Source organism: Glycine max, chromosome 15 (assembly GCF_000004515.6).
Source record: "Glycine max cultivar Williams 82 chromosome 15, Glycine_max_v4.0, whole genome shotgun sequence".
Classification (NCBI taxonomy): domain Eukaryota; kingdom Viridiplantae; phylum Streptophyta; class Magnoliopsida; order Fabales; family Fabaceae; genus Glycine; species Glycine max.
In genome coordinates this window covers 22,902,325-22,912,536 of record NC_038251.2, presented here as the reverse complement: position 1 = coordinate 22,912,536, position 10,212 = coordinate 22,902,325, and the positions used below count along the sequence as shown (strand labels likewise).

The window sequence follows — 10,212 nt, the reverse complement described above, 5'->3', positions numbered from 1 at the left end:
TTCATGTTAAGGCTGAATTTGAAGCCTTATTTTTTCTATAATAAGTACCTAAGTTGAAATCTAAATCCATGTTGTGCTTGTTACAGGACTCTTTACAAGAACAGATGATGCAGGGCAACTTTGTTCCCCTTGGTTGTGACGACATATTAAATACTGCTATTGGCCGACTGAAGCATCCAGGTCGCGTTTGTGTAGTGGGGATTAGTGTCACAATTAGTCAGTACTTTGGACAGGCCTCACGTGGCTCCAACACTTCCTCTGCATCAATTAGCCCACAACAATTGGTTGACATCATCGAAAACCTAAAGCAAGAGTGGAGGAAAAAAGTAGAAGAGGAAAACAAAAACCTGAAGGAAGCCTGGAGGAAAGAAGTAGAAGAGGAAAATAAACACAGTTTGGAGATAATGAAACAATAGTTGAAGGAGGCAATAAAAATTGAGTTATCCCAAATGGCATCGCAACACTCGCCCCCCGTTGAGGCCCTAGATATACAAGTATTAGCTGCACGTGTGAGCTCCAAGGGGAGCTATGCCAAAGCTACTACAAATCCATTAGGTGAAAAGCCTTCTGCTGTTGATGTGGCTACTATGGGCTTGTACGTAGTAGGTGATCAATGTACACGGCTAATGGCCTTGGGAAAAGTGTATGACAGTGTGACCACCATACACAATGTCCCTTATGCAGATGATGTTGTTAGGGTCGGTGTTACAACAGTTTATGACGGTGACGCTTAGGTACCTTTTCCAATGTTAGAGATTTAGTATGCCAGGCAGGCCTTTCACACATTCATTAGATGGCCGACACATCTTGTCAAACCTGTATCTAATGAGGTATTTTTTCCCCCTTCAAAGATATGAAATGAATGTTACACTGTTAAAAATTGTTTCATACGATTAACTTAATTTTTATTTTCATTAACCATATAGGATTCACACAATTGTGTGCCGAAACTGGTTGTAGCTGTTGAAAGGTCTAATACAATTGTTGGAGTTGATCTATTGGGAGAATTGATTAAGAACTTGTTTGTTGTTTACCAGAAGCCTATTGAATTGTCATGGGATGGGACAAAATTTAGGATTCCTAATGTACAAGGATCCTTCTTCATCACACATGCAGATTTAACTGAAATAATATCAGGTGACAAATGTTTGAACATATCTATACTACAGTTGTGGATGATGTAAGTAAATTGAATTACAAGATCTCTTTTTGATTAACTCATAATTTATATTATTTATGGTATATGATTAACAATATTCATGTGAAATGTTCCAAATAGATTTATGGATGACTAGAGTACTAGCTTAGGTCATGGTTCAATGTACCTTTCCTTGAGCCCCAGTCTATACATAATGCAAAGGATAGACGTCATGAATGTCAACATTACATTGAAACATGGGTGAAGGAATCACAGCAAGAGATATACTTAGGAGCTTAATTTAATTAGTAAGTAAAATTTATCTAGTACATTCAAAAAATATTTGCATTATATGTACCTAATTATAGTTGTGGACTTCAGGGCACATTGGCAGCTTGTTGTTGTGTGTCCAAGGGACAATATTGTTGTTTGGTTTTGCTCTTTGCATGAAAAGCCTAATATTAACATCAAAACTTGCATTAACAGGTTATGTTTAAAATTGTAATTGATTTAATGTATAACAATTGTACGAAACCTAAAAAGAATTTTGATCCCATATACGTTTATGTTTTTTTTGTAAACAGTGCAATGAAGACCTTAACCACTAGTTTGGAAGGTAAATCGGATCAACATGTACCTCGGTGGATTGAAGTAAAAGTTAGTCATTATATAATCAGTATAGGTCTTTCGGATTAGTCACATTTTGAAACTTTGTAAGTAGAACATGCTAAATATATTTCCTATTGAATTTAGAGCCATGTTCAAACCAGAGGCTATGAGTATGGATATTATGTCATGCATTGGATGTGGAACATAGTCAGTGGGGGTTTGAAGAATGAATGGAGCAGTGTGTATTTACTATAAAAACTTCCAATTGTTAGTTTGGTATCTGTTTACAATTTCAGTGTTTCATGTACATGACAAATTTGTATATTTTAAATTTTGTAGTGGTTTTTTGATGGGACAATGTTAGACATCGAGGCCATAACAACACTTCACAAGAAATGGGCAACATATTTTTTACAAGTTAAAAACATGTCATTTAGAAAGCTTTAGATGATATAGGATGAAATTGTTTGCAACGTAATATGTTTATTGTTAACATTATAAACAACTTTGGTAAATAAATGACATTTATTTCAGCAGTAATATATATTTGTTTATTACTATTTGTCTACACCAAAGTCCTTCCACAATGCTTTGTGTTTACAATGTGTAGTTGCATTGATAGGAAAAGTGTTTATTGTTATAGGTGATGGTGATGAATTTTATCATGAATTAATAGACCATGGCTACCCTGATGGAAATGAAAAGGCTTTATGGACAAAGGTGCTAGAATCATGTAAGTCCTCATCTGCAGTCAAGTTACCACTAAAAAATGTATACATGCCAGTTGAAAATGTAAGTATTGCTTCGACATATTGAATAACATTTATATCATTTTGCAATTTTATGTTTGCTCAAATGTTGAAGTAATTTTCTTCATGTGTTTATGCAATACTTAGAATGTTTAATTCTTAAAGTAGGAAAATTCAGTATCTTTTGCAAGAAGGATACCAGTTTTGAACTCGAAAAATAGTCAGTGGCTTAACTTCAACGGTAATAATTCTGAAAATTGTATGATTTACTTTCACCTAGTTAACTTAACAACATCTTTGGCATATTTTGGTGTTTATTCAACTTCTGATTCCCCTCCCATGTTAGCAGTTGTTTTCTCACAACCTCAAGGTGTTGATGAAGTCAAATTTCCTGCCTATTCTTCTATGGTGGAAATACAAGTAATTAATTATGACTACTATCAGACATTGTTTGACCAAAGCCAAATTGCAGCACCTCCAGTTGCAAATTCAAGCTTGACTGTTGCACAAAAATAAAAATTTACAATTAAGACAATCTCCTCAGAATGGGGTTATGCCACTAAGACTACAAAGGTTTGTGCCTTCACAGCCCAACTCCTTGCATGCCATAAGCAATGATTTATTACTCTTTGCATAACTGGTATCTTATGAACAATGAAAGTGTTTTTTCTATTGATTCATAACTATTGGTGCTTATACCTTACCTAGGTTATTGAAGAGCTTTAAAATTTTTCTTGACTTTGTTTATTCCTTAAATTTGCCTAGGATGTTCATTCTTTGATACATTTTTCATGCATTATTGGTTTTTCATCACTAAACTAAAAAAAAAAACAAATTTATTTCTATTAAACACAACCTAATGTTCCCAGGTACATAGAAAAAGAGTAGAAATAAAAACCCTCGGAAAAATTGTTTAACTTGAATTCTATATGAAATTCTTGTGGTAGTGGTGATGTAAAACAATTATATATAAAGCTCAGTCTATTTATAATAATTAGGTTAGGGAAATGTTTCTCAAGCTTGTGTCTTTTGACACTTAAAGCTTAACAAATTTGGGCATACATTTCATCTTTTTTTTTCTTTTCATCTTTCTTATCTTTAAAAATGATTTTTAGTGTTGATTTTGTCCAAATTTGATTCCAAAAGCTCCATATGCATAGGTAATTGTTGTTGGGTCTTTTCTCTATCATCCCTTGGATTTTGCATGTCCTTGTATGTTTTGTGATGTTGAAATTCCTGTTGAGATAATTCGAGATGGTGTAATCTCTTGTGAAGCTCCATCTCACCTTCCTGGAAAGGTTACTCTATGCATTACTTCTGGAAACCTGGAGTCCTACAATGAGGTTAGAGAGTTTAAATATCGTGATAAGACCAATAGTTGCACTCAATGTACTCAATCAGAAATAGAAGCCACTAGAAGTCCAAAAGAGTTGTTATTACTTGTTAGATTAGGGAAAATGCTTCTTTCTGCATCAACAGTAAAGAATGACAACATAGAATCTGGAATTCCTTTCATAAAACAGAAAGCTAATGACGACTCGTGGAGCCATATTATAGAGCCTCTTCTAGTTGGCAGTGGAATGTCGATTGGTACTGTTGATTGGCTTCTTAAAGAGCTTCTAAAAGATAACCTTCAATAGTGGCTTTCTTGCATATGTCAGTAAAAAGATGAAGAGACAAGTTACTCTTTGACCAAGAAAGACCAAGGGATTATTCACATGGTTGCTGGGTTAGGTTTCTAGTGGGCCTTGAACCCTATTCTCACTTGTGGAGTCAATATAAATTTGTGACATCAATGGGTGGATTGCCCTTCATTGGGCTACACGTTTAAAAAGGTAATAGAGATCTCTAGAGAGCTTGCTACTATGTTTACTGATTTATTTAGTTTTGGTGAAAGATGTTAATATTTCTATACAAGGCTTATAGGTAATGAAGATAGGGAAAGCATACATACTTGAGGTACAAAATGTGCTTGCTAAAATATATGTAGGTAATTTTTTTTTATTTTCATTTGGAGAAGGGAATGCAGAAGCAACAAAAGAAAACATGGAGAAGGAAAGGAGAATAAACTATTTGATCTCTTATTATAGGTATAGAGCACTAAAATGCAAGGAAAAAGATAAGTGTTTCAGATATTCAAGTTTGAAAATTAAATTTCTAGAGATGCAATAGGATAGATTCAAGAAAAACTGAAAAGGATGTGTTCGGTTAACATGATACCAAAATACACTGTTTTCAAATTCTGAAATTAACAAAATCCCTGTAGGTTAAGTTAATTGGCTTTTTACAATGCCTAGTTGGTAATTCAAAAAGTAGAAATAGATGACAACACTGAGGCTATAATAACGACATGTAGCATGATTGCTTAATCATTCAAAGCAAATGCTGAGTTGCTGACTTTTATTTCTAATTAAAAAAAATTGGTTCATCTAGTCATTTGCTAGAACGGATGATCATATAAAGAAAATATTAATGTCTTGTTTTGTCATAAACCATTTTATAATTATCTATTCCATTTTAAAGTATTTTGAATGCTATTTTCCTGAAGCTTTGTTATTCCATATAGGGAAAAAATAGATAATAACTAAATATGTTTAACTAAATACACACACACACAATTGCTACCTAAGTCATATTTGCTATGGATTTAGTCATATTTCTTAGAATTACATGTTTTTGAATATATTATATTTCTAATAATTGCATGTTAGACAAGTGGCCTCAGATATCTTAAGAAGGGGGGGGGGTTGAATTAAGATACCACAATCTTTTTTCCTTAATTAAAAGTTCTATTTTGATTTTAACCCAAATCCCAAGATTCCTTTCAAAATGAACTCCTAAATAATTATGCAAATTAATCTTACTGAATAGAAACAATAAGCAATAAGCAATAAACAATAAAAGAGTTTAAGGGAAGAAAGATTGCAAACTCAGATTTATACTGGTTCGGCCACACCCTTGTGCCTACGTCCAGTCCCCAAGCAACCTGCTTGAGAGTTCCACTATCTTGCAAAAGCCCTTTATAAGTTCTGAACCACACAAGGACAACCCTTCCTTTGTGTTCATATTTCTTTACAACAAGAGACCCTCAGTCTCTTAATCCCTTTTCAGAAATAAGATGAAGAGAAGAAGAAATCTCTCTTGAAAGAGATAGATTGAACAATTGAGGATTCAAATAATTCCTTATTGAATTGCAAGTGTATTGGCCAAGGAATTTTGTTTTTAAGAGGATAAAATGATTTTGCTTTAGAGAGGATAAGACCTTTTTGTTCTCAAAAACTCTGAGCAAATTCGTGTTCCAAGTCACATATAAATAGACCTTTGATAGCCATTCAAAAACCTTTTGGACAGATGTGACTCTTAGAAATTATTTTCTGAAATTCTCCTCTGGTAATCGATTACAATACTTGTGTAATCGATTACAGGCTTTAAAATTTGAATTAAAACGTTCAATAACTACTGGTAATCGATTACCATCAATGTGTAATCGATTATACAGTGTAAAATTTGAATTCAAATTTTCAATGGTTGTTATAAATCATTTTGGCCACTGGTAATCGATTACATCCTCTGGTAATCGATTACCAGAGAGTAAATCACTTGAAAAAGACATTTTAGCTTAAATGTCATGGCCAAACCTCTTGCTGTTTCAATTTGGAATTCCCTCCCTAAATCACTAGAGGTCTTCTTGATGATGTATCTTGAATCTCTTGGATTTTTGTCTTGATCTTAACTTGAGAAGCGCATGTTCATATGGCATTAAAACATCATGATCATATGGCATCATCAAAACATCAAAGTCAAAGTCTTTGCTTCTAGATTGTATTGCTTGGTATTTTACGGTTAGATATGGAGAAAGGTAAACATCTGGACGGGAAAATCTGATTAAACATTATTAATGGGATTGCTAAAGGGCTTCTATATCTACATGAAGACTCTAGGCTAAGGGTGATTCACAGAGACCTGAAAGCTAGTAACATTCTATTAGATCATCAAATGAATCCAAGTGTAGCACTTGTTTTTGCCACACTCATCTCAATGGCTTTTGTAGACAGCTTTGGTAGGTGTCAAACCCTTATTTCGTCCAGGGACTATCATTCACTGACGTTTTGATTCTCGATAGTTGAATTGCGGTGTTCAACACCAGTTACCGCACAAAGCAAAGGATCACTCAGTGTTTTGATCAAGAATACAAAAGGATACCAAGGAAGGGGACAAAAAGGTCTTTTTCTTGATTTTTCTAGATCCCAGCTGTCGCAACCTACCCTTCGGCGGGAGGGCGACGCGTGACTCGCGGGATGCGTGTTCCACGAAAGGAATACGCGCGAAGTCGCCACCAACGTTTATTTGAGGAAAACGTCGGAAAAACCGGAAAAGACGCGATCTATGAACTTTTAAGTGAAAGGTTCGGGAGTTGTATTTACGCACGGGGAAGGTATTAGCACCCCACACGGGAAAGGTTCGAATGTGCAAACATGACTTTGATTTTTACGTTCCCTTTTATGTCCTTATATCCTTTATACCCTTTTTATATTTTTTTCTCTTTTTGTGGTCGACAAGGGTGTTTCCCTTTGCTCCTACGTATTCCTCAATTGGGATGAGAAAATCAGACCTACGTAGTTCTTTCTTATGCGTGAATCAAGTGATTCTTTTTACTTGAAAGGTGATCATTTTAAGGCGTTTGGACCTTGAAAATGACCCATTTTACTTAATAAGAAATTGAAGTGATAAACTTTCAAAAAACCTATTTTTGTGGACGAGCTTGACTAGGCGAGTTGATTTTAGCCTTAGTTTCACCTTAGTTATTAGTCAATTCAATCAAGAATGAGAAATCCCAAAGAGAAAACGTCCGATTGATTTTCCGCTTTATTTTACTACAAGACATTTTTTTTATTATTATATTATTATTTTACCTCTTTTTTGATTTCCAACGTGGTTACGGCACGACCGGACGGTCGGAATTCATTTTAACCGAAGTTAACGGATAATACAATTCAAATGATCGGTGGAAATTTATTTTATTTTTTGGTTAAGCGAGAAATGACTTAAATAAAATGGCTTAAGCACGTCCAAAGGGGGTATAAAAAGTGAATGAAACGAGAATAAAAATACATGAAACCAAGTGTGGACCACCACGGGTACATAGAATGAATTGAAAAGCTTGGTTTGAGGTACTTACTCGTTGAAGACTGAAGAATGATGAAGAACGAATGAAGAACGTCGAAGAACGGTCGAAAACCTTCGCGAAATTCCTCATGGAAACGTTACGGAAGCGCCTCGGCTTGGATTTTCTTCACGGAAACAATTTTTCTAAGCAAATTCGAAAGAGAGAGAAGTGCATAAGGGGCTGAACCTTTTTCACTTCACTTCTCCCCCTATTTATTGAAAATTGGGGGAGAAGCTTGCCACCCAGCTCGCCCAGGCGAGCAGGGTTGCTGCCTCTAGAAGCAACAGCCTTCTGGAGGAATCTTCTGGAGGGCCCAATTGGGCCTGGTTGCTATTTGCACCCCATTTTTGCTAAGTACACCCCCTGCCTTTTTTTGGTGATTCTTTTTTCGTAAAGTTACGGAAACTTATGAATTTTGTAACGATACTTGTTTTCTTTCCGTAATGTTACGGAACCTTGCGGATTACATAATCATCCCCTTTTTGACTTACGGAATGTTACGGAACCTTACTAATTGTGCAACGATGCTTCCATTTGATTTCCGGTGTGTCACAGAACCTTACGGATTGTGCATCAATATTTTCTTTTGTTTTCCGGCATGTCCCGGAATTTCACAAATTGCCTAATGATGGGTGCCACGCACCTCACAAGGCCCAAACAAAAGTTGCATGTCATCAAGCAAAGGTCCCCGGACGAAATTAGGGTATGACAGTTGCCCCTCTTTACTTGTCTTTTATTGGAGATAAAAGGGAAGTAAAGATAAGACACTAATTTCGTTTCTCTCGGTTGACGAGAGTCGCGGGTGACCATAAAATCTCCGCATGCAAATGACTTGTTGTTCCCGGGGGAACAAAAGGTGCAGAAGACGATGTCAGTCTCTGCATGCTATCAAGCGTTCTGTCTTACAGATAGCAAAAGAATGTTTATACGGATAACCACTCGGGTATTTCCGCCCGTCAGCGTGACTCAAAAGTCAGTATGACAGATCTTGTGAGCGCAGAAGATGATGTAAATCTCCGCGTGTCAACGGGCTTGTCGACCGCGATTGACGAAGGGCGCAGAATGACCATAATTTGTCTCTGCGTGCCATCGGACACAACTGTGTCTGAATGGCAAAAGGTGTGCGGAATGACCATAATTTGTCTCCGCATGTCATCGGGCCCGCCGTCTCTGGATGACAAAAGGGTGCAGAATGACCATAATTTGTCTCTGCGTGCCATCGGACACAACTATGTCTGAATGGCAAAAGGGGTGCGGAATGACCATAATTTGTCTCCGCATGTCATCGGGCCCGCCGCCTCTGGATGACAAAAGGGTGCAGAATGACCATAATTTGTCTCTGCGTGCCATCGGACACGACTGTGTCTGAATGGCAAAAGGGGTGCGGAATGACCATAATTTGTCTCCGCATGTCATCGGGCCTGCCGCCTCTGGATGACAAAAGGGCGTAGAATGACCATAATTTGTCTTTGCGTGCCATCGGACACGACTGTGTCTGAATGGAAAAAGGGGTGTGGAATGACCATAATTTGTCTCCGCATGTCATCGGACCCGCCGCCTCTGGATGACAAAAGGGTGCAGAATGACCATAATTTGTCTCTGCGTGCCATCGGACACGACTGTGTCTGAATGGCAAAAGGGGTGCGGAATGACCATAATTTGTCTCCGCATGTCATCGGGCCCGCCGCCTCTGGATGACAAAAGGGTGCAGAATGACCACAATTTGTCTCTGCGTGCCATCGGACACGACTGTGTCTGAATGGCAAAAGGGGTGCGGAATGACCATAATTTGTCTCCGCATGTCATCGGGCCCGCCGCCTCTGGATGACAAAAGGGTGCAGAATGATCATAATTTGTCTCTGCGTGCCATCGGACACGACTGTGTCTGAATGGCAAAAAGGTGTGCGGAATGACCATAATTTGGCTCTTGCTTCTACGTATCCTCCAATGAGGAACTCAGACCTACGTAGTTCTAGATAACTTGTGAGACTTGAAAAAGTCTCCACCGGAAGATGCTGACATCTCCGAAAAGGGCGCAGATGGCCACATTGGCCTCTGCTCATCAATCACACTTGGGGTCATCGAATGAAGAGGCGCGGATAACCGTAAGACGTCTCCGCGGGCTACCAGCTTTTGGGTCATGGTAACAAAAAAAGGTGTGGTCGACAAAAGCGAGGCTCTTGCTCCTACGTATCCTCCAATGAGGAACTCAGACCTACGTAGTTCTGGATAACTTGTGTGACTTGAAAAAGTCTCGGTGTTTTCTTCACTAAAATGCAAACATGCTTTAGTAAAGAGACAAATATTCCAACTGATCAGAGCAGCATATGCTTTTTTGAGTGAAAAACAATGCGTTTACCGGGGAAGGAGAGTCTGCTGATGAAACCCCCCCATAACCATAAATGAGATTTTGGATGTCAGCATTTCGTTTCTAAATGACCATTTAGAGGAAACACTGGGTTCGACAAAAATAGAAGAAAATCACTCAAAGTGTATCAATCTCGCACAGGTAAGTGTTTCATCCTAATTCCGAACCATAGATATGTCAT

At 37.5% G+C, this 10,212-nt stretch overlaps 1 pseudogene; it reads left to right on the top strand.

Moving 5' to 3' along the window:
* The first annotated feature begins 449 nt into the window (after positions 1–449).
* Positions 450–4,335, top strand: LOC112999601 (uncharacterized; annotated as a pseudogene).
* Positions 4,336–10,212: the final 5,877 nt, after the last annotated feature.